Here is a 14,664-nt window from a genome sequence, read left to right on the forward strand (position 1 = left end):
TAATTAATTTAATTTACAATTAAGAGGAGACATGAAATAATTATAAAATAAGCAAAGGCTGCCATTACCAATTCCAAACCTAGCTTTTGAAGAACTATCCTACCATGTATCAAACAGCCAGATAGCATGTTAAATAAGAGGATATACATACCATTTTATGTCAATAGACTGACATCATATTAATTGACTAGTTTTGTACTGCTGTTTCCTTCTGCCTACAGGTATGGTTTTCAGCTGAGGCAACATTGACTTAAAGTACTTAAATTAATCCTTTTGTCAATAACACTACAGCTAATCAATACACCTGGAATTAAAGAGCAGTTTTTGGCCATAAGGCAAGTAACTCCCTGGTTTCTTTTAGTTACAATTCATTAAACGTTCAGCCAGTCTCAATGAAACAATAACCATATTTGTGGTCAAATGCCAATGTAACCCGAATATAACAACTGAAATTAAAATAAGGGTGCCAGTGTGACTTTCAAGCTAAAATAAAATGAAAGAAAAATTGGAATTTATAAAGGGCCTATGGTAACCCTTTGTGTTACATTTTCTGCTAACAATATGTAATTCCATATCTATATAAGTTGATTTTTTTCCTATTAAGATAATAACACAAAAATGTAATACTTGTTATACCCCAGAGCATAATTGGTCATCCATTATCTTTTATTTTTCAAGATTATTAAAGGCTAAGAAATGACTTCTCCAACATTGATCCAGTTAGATTATGTGAGAAAAGATACCAAGCAATAAAAATTCTATTAATCCACAAACTTCTAAAATATTTGCTACAATACTTATCTCTCTGCAGTTCTGACAATTATATCAAACTGATCTGTATCTCAAAATAGGCTGTGGATTACAGTTTCAATACATAGCACTCCACATCACTCTTTCTTTTTTAAAAAAAATCATTATTTTTGCATGGAAATGAAAAGACAAAATTGAATTATATCTTTATCCTCTTTAGCTAGTAATACAACAAAGAAATTCAGAGGATGTTAATAGTACATAGTGATTTATATATATCAGGAAGGAGAAAAATAGACGCAATATTACATATTTTGTTTTCTACTTCTTAAAGGACATGTTCAAAATGGGCACTTTTCCATTCTAATGTGGTAAGAGCATTAAAAATGTAGTGATGAGGAATAAAATAAGGACTTTCTAAGTTACGATTGCTGGCCCTTTGCTGATTGTAGTAAATTATAAATTATGCAGTCAATGTAGGCCAACAAAAGAAGACATCTTCAAATCTCAGTCAAAGGTAATTACTTAAGTCGGCTGAATGTTCCCCTTTCATAGAGTGTGATCTCTCTTTGACAGCTCACACTGACAGATGACCTTCTCCACAACATCCTTATCCTTCGGATCATGAGCAGTGCGCCTCTCCGCTTGAATATCTCTATATATTTGTGACACTAAGCTTTCAAATACAGCTATTGACAAATCAGAACATCAGTCTAAGAGCTGGTCTTCCTATCACTCACAATAAAGTAGCCATCACTTGTGGTGTTGTAGAGCAAGCCCATCTCTGAAAAATGAGTTCTCACCAAGTGCTAATTTGACACAGCTCGCTTGCCTTCCCATAATTGCTCTGTCATTGTCAGTTGGCAGTTCGGGCTCATTCCTGGAAGCTGCGCCGTACAATTGGATACAATTACTCCCATTTACCACCACTATTATGCCACTGATGTTGCCCAGTCCGCATATTGACATGCCTCATTAAACCTGGATGCAGGCCATTAATGAACATTGTTAGCATTTCTCTTAAACTTTTTTGCCTCTAATAAACAGTCAGTGTTCCATGAAGGAGCACTGCCATCCTTGTGATATGATATTTATTATCTTCTGGGGGAAGTGGCGGGCAAGCTAGGGAGGGGGTGGCTTGGGGAAAGAGGAGAACGCTGCAAAGGGAAGCTACACAGATGCTGTAAGAGAGATATATGTTTAGATCTGAGAAGAATAGCCCTGACCAGGAGAACCTTTTTCCATCAGAGGCATCCTACTATTAACCAGATGACCTCTTCCACCCAAAAGCAGACAGAGAGGGTAAACAGGCTAACCTCACGAAAGCCCAGTTACAACAGCATTTTCAAGGTTGCGTCGAATCCCCATAGATCTATTTAACCTTCTCCTTCCCCCAGGTGGTGCTGTGTGACACTCCAAAGATTATTTTGTAATTTTTAATTTTTTTAATAGATAGAGAGATATAGATTTATTTTATTTTTTTGCCCTGGGTTCTCAATCCATTATGTCCAGCTAACTTCCACATGCATTTTTATTCAGAGATAATTATGTGTTGATCAGAGGAGTCAGTGACTGTCACCCGCACGGCAAGCACACCTGCTGTGTGACATAGGTGGTAACGATGGCATGCTCTTGAGCTGTCATGACAGGGACAAGGACTTTATTGTGTATATGTCACCATTTCTCTTAGGGAAATTATCCTTGCCGGCACAACGGCAATAATGAACCTTACAATGCTTTAATGAATCCTGATGCTGGGCCCTTTTCTTGACCGTCATTAAAAGTATATCTCTTTCATAGCTTTACAGGAAATGGAGGCTCATAATATTTCTTCGGGTGCAAAAATGAATTTGTTGAATACCACTGTTACACTTTGGGATCTTGTTTTCTTTCTCCTTCCCAATTTCGATTTCTGTATAATTAAATCAAGCATTGCTAGACCATGGATAGCCCCTGAACCACAGGACCCAGCCACTCTTTCCAGTTTCCCAAGACAAGAGGGTAAGAATGACAAAGTAAGAAATATATGAGTACTTTGTTAAACATAATGTTTATTTCAGTGCCATCCTGTATGTAATTGCTTTTTAAACTTCCATATGCTCTGAATGTTTAACAATGTTTGTTTTATCAATTATTAACTAAGTTGAAAATGGTCTCATCAATAAGGATAACTTAATTAATTTTATTTTTTAATAAAATGATTTTCTTAAATAACTAAATGAGATGCAATCCTAAAGAACCAATAGATTTGACATTTCCATTTTTTTTGCAAAACTACTTGACAATTGTTATTTCTTCAGGATGGGGAATTACAAGATGTAGATAACATGATCCAACCTTGATCTTTCATTATGCTCTTCATTAACAGAGCCATGGTATTGCTATGATCATATACTGCTAAGGAACCAGCCCCACTGGCCCTAATTTGGGGGGGGGGATGCTAAATTCTGGATCAGAATTCAAGCTTTCCCCTGGCTTTTGGTAATGTGGGGCATGCCCGCATTAAAATGGTTTTGCTGACATTACCACAGATCAGCCCTGTGTGTGGAATAGCTGCAGGATTGATCTGTACTGACCCACTGGGGCCATTGTAGTGTGACAGTATGGGGTAAAGCACAGAAAGCAATCACCATTGCCAGCTGGGGAGGATATTGCCTATCTCTTCATGGTGTTAGTGTGGGCAGGGAGGTGTCCTTAAAGCAAAGGACACTCTGAAAAGGCTACCATGGAAAAACAGCAAGTTGCTTCTGGTGTGCGAGAATTGGCCGTCTACAAGGACATTGTCCAGGGGATGCCTGGATGTTTTGATGTTTTACCATCCTTGTGGGAAGCTTCTCTCATGTTCCCACATGAGGAGCTGGAGCAGACAGAGGGAGCTCATCTGCACTCTCCCCACATTCAAACCTCTGACCTGTCGGTCTTCAGTCCTGCCGGCACAGGGGTTTAATTCACTCCGTCACCAGGGGATCCTCATTTATGTTTCATATACACTGTATACACATAGCTCAAGGGTAATTTTATAAAATATTTCAATAATGTTATCCATGGAAAGAGGTTTGTGTCCACTGAACAATCAGAAAACAAAGGTGTTACTATCTCAGGCACCTCTGTAAGACAACTTTGAATTTTGGAGTATTTCAAAGTTCAGAATTCTGGATAAGGAATTCTCAATCTGAATTCCCTGGCAAAAGTAGATTATTTTCTCCCATCAGTTTTTGACTCTTTCTCCTATCCTCCTCTTTACATATCTACTAGGCTTGTTTGATCCAAAAAAAAAAAATGGTTCAAAACTCGTTTCGGCTGTAGGGGGCTGGTGGTTCAATTCTAAAGTCATTTGCTTTAAAAATTATTTTTTCCCAACACTTTTTGAAACTTCCAAAATAGCTTCATTAATGGCAGATACATATGTGCAGTAGGAAAAACAGCACTGGCACTGGGGAAACTTCAGGGCTCTTCCACTCGGGCCACTCCTGACCGAGGGGCTCTTCCAGTTCAGGCCTGCCTCGGCTATCAATGCCTTGGAGGAGGAGGAGGAGGAGGAGGAGGAGGAGGAGGAGGAGGAAGAAGAGGAGGAAGAAGAGGAGGAAGAGGAGGAGGAGCAGGCAGTGAGGCCCCTCAAGTGCCGGGCTTCAGCCAGGCAGAGGGCTTCAGGCTGTTAGGAATAATGGGAGTGGAAATCCAAAACACCTGGAGGGGCCAAAGTTTGCCCAGGCCTGGATTAGATGCAGCCATGCCATAGTTCAATATTATGCGATCCTGAGGTTTGTAGTATGGCACTCTTTGGCAAAGGAGGCTAAAAAAACATGCAAAATTACAGCTCCCAGGATTGTGTAGCATTGAGGCAAAGCAGTTGGAAGTGGTTCCTCGATAAGATCTGCCTGATCCAAGTGGAGGGAGGGATGCAGGAGAGGGAATGAACGAAGAAAGAAGGGAGGGAGGGAGGAAGGAAAGAAGGAAGGAGGGAGGGAAGGAAGGGAGGAAGCCCAATCAACCTTTAGTGCCACTGATCTATAACCTGCCTGGCTAAACTCCCAGTGGCCAAACCTTGAGAATGAGATGAGATGGGGGGGGGGGTGAAGTGAGGAAAACTTGGTTTGAATGCAAACTCCGGAGCTCCAGCTGGTAATGCAGAAAAGGAGGAGGAGGAGCCTGCTGCTCGGCTATTTTGGCGAATGCGCAGCAAGGCAGGGTGGGAAATGTAGTTTTTGCAATCCCTACCATCCCTACCATTGGGGGCCTTCCCTTCACAAACTACAACAATGGCTGTGCTTAGGCACGCCCACCTCATCCCTCCTTTGCATCACACAGGAGGGGAAGCAAAACTTTACAAAAGTTACTTAATACTTGTGAAAATTAAAATAACCTTGGGAGAGTTCCGAACATTATGAAATATTTATGAATAAAAAGGGTAAGTGGTTCAAATCGTAATTACACCTCTTACTTTTCCTGCATGGTTCAAAATTGATTCAAAAGACCAAATTCAATAGGTTTTAACGAATTTAAAGTTTTAACGAAGCGAACCTAACCAACTCTAATATCTACCTGTACACACAGTTGCTGTAACAATAAACAGTAGGCTTGGGCGATCAAGAAAAAATGGTTCTAAACTCATTTCGTATATGGGGAGCTGGCAATTCGATTTTAAAACGATTTCTGAAAATTTCTTGAAAAAAAGCTCGGAAACAGCAGGAAATCCAAATTGCTTCATTAATGGAAGGTGCCCCTCCCTCCCTCCAGAACCATTAAGTAACTTTGACAAAGTCAGCCTAAACAAACAGTTTTAAAATCTCAGAGTTTCCCTTCCCTGTTAGTTTTAAAATCTCGCTGTTTCCCTTCCCTGGTGGCGAGCTGTCATGCAGAGGGACAAGGTGGGCGTGGCTAAGCACAGCTCTCCTTGAAGACCACGCCCCCACCGACTTTCAAGGAGAGCTGTTCTTAGCCACGCCCACCTCGTCCCTCTGCATCGCCCTAAGCAGTTTTAAAATCCCACAGTTTCCCTTCCCTGGCGGCGATAAAAAGGGATGATGTGGGCCTGGCTAAGTGACAGCTCTTCCTGAAGGTTACTGGGGGCATGGCCTTCAGGAAGAGCTGTTCTTAACCACACCCACCTCATCTCTTCAGCGCCGTGTTCACCGCCAGCCGGGGAAGGGAAACCGTGAGATTTTAAAACTAACAGGAAGGGAAACTGCGAGATTTTAAAATGTGGCCTTCAAGAATGGAAACCGTGAGGCTTTGCCAAAGTTACTTAATTGTTCTAAAATTAAAATAACTGTGGGAGACATCCGAAAATAATTCCGAACAATGGGTAAGTGGTTTAAATTCAGAATTACTCCTCCCACTATTCCTGCATGGCTCAAAATTGGTTCAAAAGGTAATCTTTTCCGAAATAATAACGATTTAAGAAGATCACGACTGCACCTATGCCTAATAAATAGCTCTGTGAACTGCTGAGGAAACCCCATAATAATCCATTTCATACTGCTTTGGCTTTGCTTACTGCACATACATTTTATTTATTTACTTACAACCTGCAAGCGCTTCCTCAGCAAAGTGATGATGTTATTTGCAGTTGTGAATTATTCAGCACAAGTTACTGCAAATGTTAAGCCACATTAAAAGATCCCTCAAACACATCTGGTTGTTCTAACACTTGAAGAAATTAACAAGAATGCATGTTTAATGGCCACATTAAATGGTGTTGTTTTTTCTTAAGGCAATTGAAACTGTATTATTTATTAGGTGTGCATTGTCAACCTTGAGGACAAAACTGCCTTCTGGATACATTAGAAACGGAGTGAATTCTGTTGTGGGAAAGAAAACAAATGGAAAGACAATGAGCCTGGAGCAATGAAATGATCATCAGCTGAAAGTGAGTCAACAATTCCCTACTTTACTTTCAAAGGAGTAGTGTTCTTCCTACTGATCTTCAACACAGCTATTAAAATGACAACCAGGCCACACAGCTTGAGTTGTGTTCAAATTCGGATACCACTAATGTTTGCATCTAATAACAGAAGGCAAAGGGTTTCCCCCATTTATCTGACGGCTGCAGATTTGTGTAACTCAGTGGTTCCCAACCTTTTTTTTATTGACCAGGGACCACTTTGACCAGGGATCACTCTCCAAAATTAGTACCAAATGGGTTACAGATCATTTCTTGGTCAACTTTAGATTTGGTTTTGTTATTTGGGGTGCTGATTCAGAAAATTTTATCTACTTTGATATTTGTTGGAAAACAAACTTTGCCAAGAGTCCAGCAAATTCCTCACTTGCCTTGCAGACAATTTTATTGTACAGAAGGAAGAAGAGACATCAAGGGGATCATCTATTCTGGATCTGAGCCTAACCAACACTGAAGACCTGCTCAATGGAGTGGAAGTGGTAGAATCCTTAGGTGGGAGTCATCATGTGCTCCTGGATTTGTGATACAAAGGAAGGGTAAACCTAAGAGAAGTCAAACATGCTAAATCTAAAGCAGGGCAAAGTCCCAGGTATAGATAACATCCCACCAGAGCTACTAAAAACCAATGTTGAATGGTGGGCACCCATGATAATTACTTGGTTCACTAGCATTAATCTCTCTGCAGTGATTCCAGATGACTGGAATTAGCACTCATTATACCTTTATACAAGAAAGGGGAAAGATCTGACCCTTCTAATTATAGACCCATCAGTCTAAGTGTTATTAGTAAATTATATGTGGCGCACCTCTGCAAAAAAAATTGTTTGTAAGGAACACATCTTAGCAGAAGTCCCCGGTAGCACAATGGGTAAACCCTTGTGCTAGCAGGACTGCTGACCAAAAGGTCAGCAGTTCAAATCTGGGTAGCAGGTTGAGCTCCCATCTTTCAGCTCCAGCTTCTTTTGCGAGGACTTGAGAGATGCTTCCCACAGGATGGTAAAACATCCAGGCATCCCTTGGGCAACTTCCTTGCACATGGCCAATTCTCTCACATCAGAATCTATATGCAGTTTCTCAAGTCACTCCTGACTCACACACATGCAAAAATCTTAGCAGAAGCACAAGCCAGTTTCAGGGTGGAGTGTTCAGCTATTGATCAAGGACTAATGTAATTCCATGGACAGGAATACTAAAAGAGAAAGGAGTTAATGATGGATGGGAGTTTCTTAAAAGTGAAATACTGAAGGCACAATTGCAAACAATGCCAGGAAGAAGAAAAAAAATAAGGGAAGTGTAAAGCAACCAGAATGGATGTCCAAAGAATGTTTAACTGAGCTAAGATCTAAAAGAACAAGAAATACATAAGACATGGGAAAGGGGGAATATCACCAAAGAGGAATTCAAACAAATAACCAACATATGTAGGATAAAGGCTAAGACGCAAAATAAGCTCAGGCTTACCAGAGAGATTAAAAACAATAAAAAGGGGCTCTTTTGTTATGTCAGTAGAAAAAGAAAGAAAAAAAATGGTAGGGCCTCTGCATGGAGAAGGTGGCAAAATGCTATCAGTCTTCTCCCAAAAGGAGATTGGTGTTCAAACTGAGCAATATAGAGTGGACAAAGTAATAAGAGAAATGCAACCCAAAATAGGTTAAGAAGTGGTCCAGGAATACCTGCCAACTCGAAATGAATTCAAGTCTCTAAGGCCAGATCAACTACATCCAAGAGTATTAAAGGAACCACCAGAAGTAATTTTAGAACCACTGGCTATAATATTTAAGAATTCTTAGAGAACAGAAGTCCCAGCAGATTGAAGGAGGGCAAATGTTGTCCCTATCTTCAAGAAGGGAAAAAAGAGGACCCAAACAATTACCATCCAGTCAGCCTGACATCAATACTAGAAAATATTCTGGAGCAGATCATTAAGGAGGCAGTCTGCAATCACCTAGAAAAGAATGTTGTGATTACTAAAAGTCAACCTGGATTTCTCAAAAACAAGTTATGCCAGACTAATCTTATCTCTTTTTTCAATAGAGTCACAAGTTTGGTAGGTGCAGAGAATGCTTTGGGTGTAACGTTATCATGATTTCAGTAAGGCATTTGACAAGCCCCCCATGACCTTCTTGCAAACAAACTAATCAAATGTGGTCTAGGAAATGCTATTAGCTTGCTCTGTAATTGGTTAAGCAACCAAACTCAAAGGGTGCTCATCAATGGTTCATCTTCATCTTCAGTGTTTGGTCCTGGGCCAGTACTGTTCAACATCTTTATTAATCACTTAGATTAAAGTTTAGTGCACATGCTTATCAAATTTTCAGATGACACCAAATCAGGAAGGATAGCTAATACTCCAGAGGACAGGATCAGAATGTTTGTATGGTTCGCCTATTCCTGTGTACCAGCAGAGCCCTGGCAACATACATGCAGGCTCTTCCAGTCCTCCTCCTCATGCACAAAAATGACATGTTAGGATGTGGTTGTGGGGAAGGAATTCCCTCTTCCCTCCACCCTCCTGATGCATCATTTTTGCATGTCAGGCGAACTCTCCTGAGGGGCCTACACTGCCAGCAGGCCACTTGGATAAGTTTTTGAGGAGGGAAGGGAGGGCACCTTCCTGCTCCTTTAAGCTCCAGGAGCCTGAAGAGCTGGGATAGCTATGGGGATTAACCCCCAGGACTGTGGAAGCAGTCCCGGAAGCCAATCCCCACAGGCCCAACACCTGCAAAGATTTGAATGTTAGTTTAAGGTCCAGATCTTTGCAGGTGTCAAATTAATCTGGAGTAAACTGGGATATCTCAGTTTTCCCCAGAATAATTTGAGTTTACCTGAGGTATCATTTGGACACCACAGGTAAATCCATGACCCATCATGGGTTTTAGGATAGTGTAGAAGGACCCTGAGGAATCAGCTGATGGAAGCATTCTAATAGATTGTGGGGGAATGAGAGAGGAGGAAAATATCACAAAATAGCAAACATAATCTAGTGACTTTGTATGTGCTATGAAATAAAAGTCTGCATAGCAAACTGAAAGTCAGTTGTTCTTTCTTATACACCTAACAAGGAGGAGAGTAGAACCCTCTGCCCATTTCAAACAAAATATTCCTTATGGTTTAGAGTTTACCCAAACACTCATTTCTATCACTTGAATAGTCATGCCTCCAATGTACAAAAACCTGGAATTTTTAGTTTGGTATATAGAATTGTCTCTTGGGGGAGGAGGTTAATGTCTGTCTACAGAGAATTCCAAGTGCCACACTAAACTATGAATCCAGGGTTCTGTAGGTTTGAGAAACTTGTATTGGTACAAAACTGGTATAACTGTACAAAGCAGACATACCCTTAGCATCCTGATTATTCAAGTTTCTACATGGGGATGGGGTTGCTAGATCTCAAACCCTGTCCTTCTAGATGACAGATGGGGATCAAATCATCCAGTTTTCATGATGACAGCTCTTGGCAAGACATTAGGCTGAATGCAAGCTTCTGGTGAGGTGAAGAGCCTTCTAGATTGCTATGCAATTTGTTGCCCTTTGCAAAGCTTAAATGAATTGAGTGTTGTAAATTGCAAATATGCTTAATTTCCAACCAGGAAAATATGTTTTGTCTAAGGATGCATCTTCACTGTAGAATTAATGCAACTTTAACTGCCAAGACTCAATATTATAGAATCACAAGAAATCTAGTGTTACAAGGTCCTTAGCTCCCCCCCCCCCCCCAAAGAATGCTGGTGAATCCCAGGATTTCATAGCATCGAGACGGCAGTGAAAGTGGTGTTGAACTGCATTAACTCTATAGTGTAGATGTATGTTTGAACTGTGAGCAACTGTGCTCACTGCTTAAAGCATATTGCTTAATAAACCTGTGACAAACTATCACATCTGCAAAGACTGTCTGCTTAGTTCAGGTTTGTGTCAGGAAATTGCGAGAGCTGGTAACCCTATCTAAAGAAGACAGTCTACACCAGTTGTTCTCAACCTGTGGGTCCTCAGTTTACCAGCTGTTAGGATTTCTGGGAGATGAAGGTCAAAGCATCTGGGGACCCACAGGTTGAGAACCACTTGATTAGGAGAAGAATCATGAATGGTCCACTCATTTATGCGTATAGTATGCTGTACAGGGGAGTTCTGCACTAGGAGCTGGTGAGAATTTCATTTCAGTTATTTTTTTGAAAAACACCAAAATTCACAGATGTCTTCATATTTGAGATAGAAATAACCTGAAGTTTACAAAATTTAAATGACAGTATTTTGTACAACCATGAAAAAGGCTTAAAATGCTTGTTTTTGAATATTTATGTTTGTTGCTGTCTTCCAACGCTTTTGTTGTTGTTGCGGTTGTTAGACTCTTTGTCTTCAACAGATCCAAAAAAGGAAGCAACAACATGGCCACCCCTTATAATGTGAATAGTTGCATCTTTTGAATTTGGTCAGTGCAAATAGTTGTGTGCATGTTGAAGTGCTCTATTTCAGTTTGCTTTAGATTGTACATAGTAGACACTCTACTTTTGTAGGGATAGTGGCACAGAATACCCATGAAAATGGGAAAACCATCATTTGTTTAAAAATACTTTTTTTGTAAACCTGAAAGAGCATCTCTTTAGGATTTTCTGTGTACTTCAGGGTGACACTGTGGTCAACTTCCAGTAGAAATTGACCAAAAGAACATCTTGAAGAACTCACAAATATCTAAAGAGTTCTCTTTAGGACTCTCTAGGTTTTTCAGCACTCATCTTTGATCAACACAGCACAAGCTGACTATAGCGTTGTGTTGGAGGACCTAGAGTTTCCTCAAGGGAACATATTATTCAAATCCATGAAAAATCAAATCTGTAAACATTAAACTTGCCAATGTGAAGGGCCACCTGTATTTGCAATAGAGAGAAGTTGAGTTTAAAAACAAACTAATGCTGCAAGACAGAAGGAAGTGAAACTGACAGATCTTCTTGTCTCTATTCTGCATACATATTCCTTCTAGCTCAGTAGAGACAACTCTGTTTAAGGAATCAAGACATATCCTTAGAGAAGGCTTATCAGAATCACTGTTTCTTATTGACATGAGGTCAAATGTGGAATGACATCCCCTTTACCAAAAAAAGGGGGGGGGATTCCAACCATGTGTTCTTCATAGAACATGAATGGCACTTCTCTCAGCTGGTTTCCAGTGGCTGGGTGCCAGGTTCAGTATGCTTCATGCCAGAGAGAGCATTAAATCAGAGACTTATAGAGAGTGATTAGTTAACATCTTTTTAACGATGAATTAATGAGCGGTAAAAGCATTCTAATTTCAATATGTACAGAGCCTTATGTTTAAAAGTGCATGTTCAACAAGAGGAATTGGGTAGCGACCTTTGTTAGGTTGGTAATGGTGGGATCAGGAGCACCCAGTGCCAAAGCATTTGTCCAAAGTTACACATACCAGGAAAGGGGGGAAATGCTAATAAATTTTAGAAGCATATTGGAATCAAACTGCATTAATTCTACAGTGTAGCTGCACCCTATGTCAAGCCATATAAACCAGGACATGCAAACTGTATGCAAATCAATATCTTTTTTGTCCATTGGTGGCATGTCTCTTTTTGATGACATGTGCACAGACATCTTTGGTCTGCTCATAATGTTTACCTGGTGTGTATGTGTGTGTTTGTAGAAAATCATAAGAAAAACCCATGGGAAACATCACAACGATAAATGTAGAAGAATGCAGGAAGGACACCATCAATAATCATCAGAGTTACTCGAATATTCTGAGTGTGAGTGATTCATTATACTGTAATTAACTTTTAATTAACTTTACTCTGCTTTACTTATTTTAGAAAATTAAATAAACTTCATTTTATTACATATGCTAAACCAAGAAGCTGAAGCAAGAATTCTGTTCTAATTAAAAGCCACAATCTGGCCAAATTGTGTGTAAAGCATAATGAAATGTTTCTCTCTGACTGGTGCTGTTTCTTATGTTCTGTAGAACATTTCATCGATTTCTGGTTTCATGTTACATATAAGACACAGTGGTCTTGTCTCATGTTCTTTTCATAGCCTAGTCTTCCAAAAGAGATAAGACAAAGTGTATATGTAGTGGGGCGGGGAGATTTTTTCAAAAACACACACACACACACATACACACACAAACAAGCAAACAGACCTTCTGACAAGTTTCTTTTGGATCCCAGAATAATGCAGTTAGGCAGTAGAAATATATATTAATTAGAGTTATTAGTAATCTGAATATAATTGATGAATTAGCAGAACATTTCAGCTTCTGATTAGGAAGCTTGAGCAACCAGTGGTCAAACATATCACAACCTTTCTAAGGCTGGATCTACACTGCCATGTAATCCGGTATCTGATCCCAGATTATCTGCTTTGAACTGGATTATGTGGCAGGGTAGACTCATTAAAGAGTAAAGGTTTCCCCCTGACATTAAGTCTAGTTGTGTCTGACTCTGGGAGGTGGTGTTCATCTCAATTTCTAAACTGAAAAGCTGACGTTGTCCGTAGATGCCTCCTAGGTCATGTGGCCGGAATGACTGCATGGAGCACCTTTACCTTCCCACCAAAGTGGTACCTATTGATGCACTCACATTTGCATGTTTTCAGACTGCTAGGTTGGCAGAAGCTGAGGCTAACAGCGAGATTTGAACTGCCGACCTTTCAGTCAGCAAGTTCAGCAGCTCAGCAGTTTAACTCGCTGTGCCACCGAGGGCTCCAACTCATATAGTCCCATTCAAATGAGATAATCTAGCCTGAGATATCACAGAAAGAAAATCCCAGTCTTTCTCAGTTGCCTTTTGAGGGGGGCATAATTTCCAGTACTTTGAATAAAAGGCCGGGAGTGGGGATCTGAATCCATAGATTTAAGACATTAATACTACATGGTCTAGAGTTTCCAGAATCAAAACTAAATATAGCTCCAATACCTTTAATGACTATAAAGAAGAGGAAATTTCGGCATTTGTAACTTGTAACAAGCAACATTTGCTGATATTTCCTTGTCTACACAGCCATTAATGTTACTGGGGCCTTTTCCAGTTTTTAGTATGGTAACCCTAAAATGGTCTCAGTCTAGGTGATACTATTAAATACCATCATCCACTCATGAATGTGGCATAAATTGTGCCAAAATGCCAACTTGGATGCAGCTTTCACTTTTATTCTGGGCAGCTGAAGAAGAGAGAAACTCCAATGAAGACGGCAGAAACTCTAATACCGTATGGTTTGTTATTCAGTTCATATATATATATATATATATATATATATATATAGTAGGGAGCGAGGGGGGGGGAGGAGAGAATGAAAGTGAGCAAGAGCCAGAGAGAGAAAGTAATATTTTGAATATCACATCATTCTCCCCTACTGTCACTCTTCTAGGTTTCTGTTTCACCAGAACAGTTCAAGGAACCTGAAGGAAGAAAGGAAAGGAAGTACAAAGTTGCTGCAAAAATGACTGAGATTACAGGTCAGGACACAGGCCAACAAGGGAGGAAGTGACAAGTTGTTCCATGTCCACTGAGGTGTGTCTGCTCTCTTCACCCTCCACCACACTTGACCCAATTGCTGATTCCCATTCCTTCTGTCCTACTGCAGACATTTCCATCACAAAGAGTCAAAAAAGAGCCTAGGGAATGTACTTATGAAGAAATAAGTTTTGAGCTCACCAGTTCTTCCCAAGAACATCATTGCAAATGTACAACCATTCTTTTATTTTCAGGTCCTCCCCTACCATTAGGTAGAGTGAGGCACCTACCTTAGATGAAATGTGCTGAGGAGTACAAAATAGTTGTTGTGTCACAGAGTTGTGTGTGTTTCACCATCTCCATGTCCCCTAAACTGTACAACCATCCTCAAAGGCATGGAATAACATTACTGAAGAAAGATTCTGCTGCTAGCCCTATTAGTTTCTAATGTGGATGTCATCTTGTCCTTTGCTTCAGGCAGCACAATATCTTGGATGGGCTGTACTTACTGAAAAGTCTCATCCATCTTGTTTTTCTGTGTATGTGAAGGTTTTCTTT

At 40.1% G+C, this 14,664-nt stretch overlaps 1 long non-coding RNA gene across 1 annotated transcript; it reads left to right on the forward strand.

Moving 5' to 3' along the window:
• The first annotated feature begins 5,033 nt into the window (after nt 1-5,033).
• Nucleotides 5,034-12,396, forward strand: LOC137097091 (uncharacterized). Its single transcript, XR_010909970.1, has 3 exons — nt 5,034-5,158; nt 6,490-6,619; nt 12,300-12,396. It is a non-coding gene; the product is annotated as an uncharacterized lncRNA (long non-coding RNA).
• Nucleotides 12,397-14,664: the final 2,268 nt, after the last annotated feature.

Source organism: Anolis sagrei, chromosome 5 (assembly GCF_037176765.1).
Source record: "Anolis sagrei isolate rAnoSag1 chromosome 5, rAnoSag1.mat, whole genome shotgun sequence".
NCBI classification, from domain to species: domain Eukaryota; kingdom Metazoa; phylum Chordata; class Lepidosauria; order Squamata; family Dactyloidae; genus Anolis; species Anolis sagrei.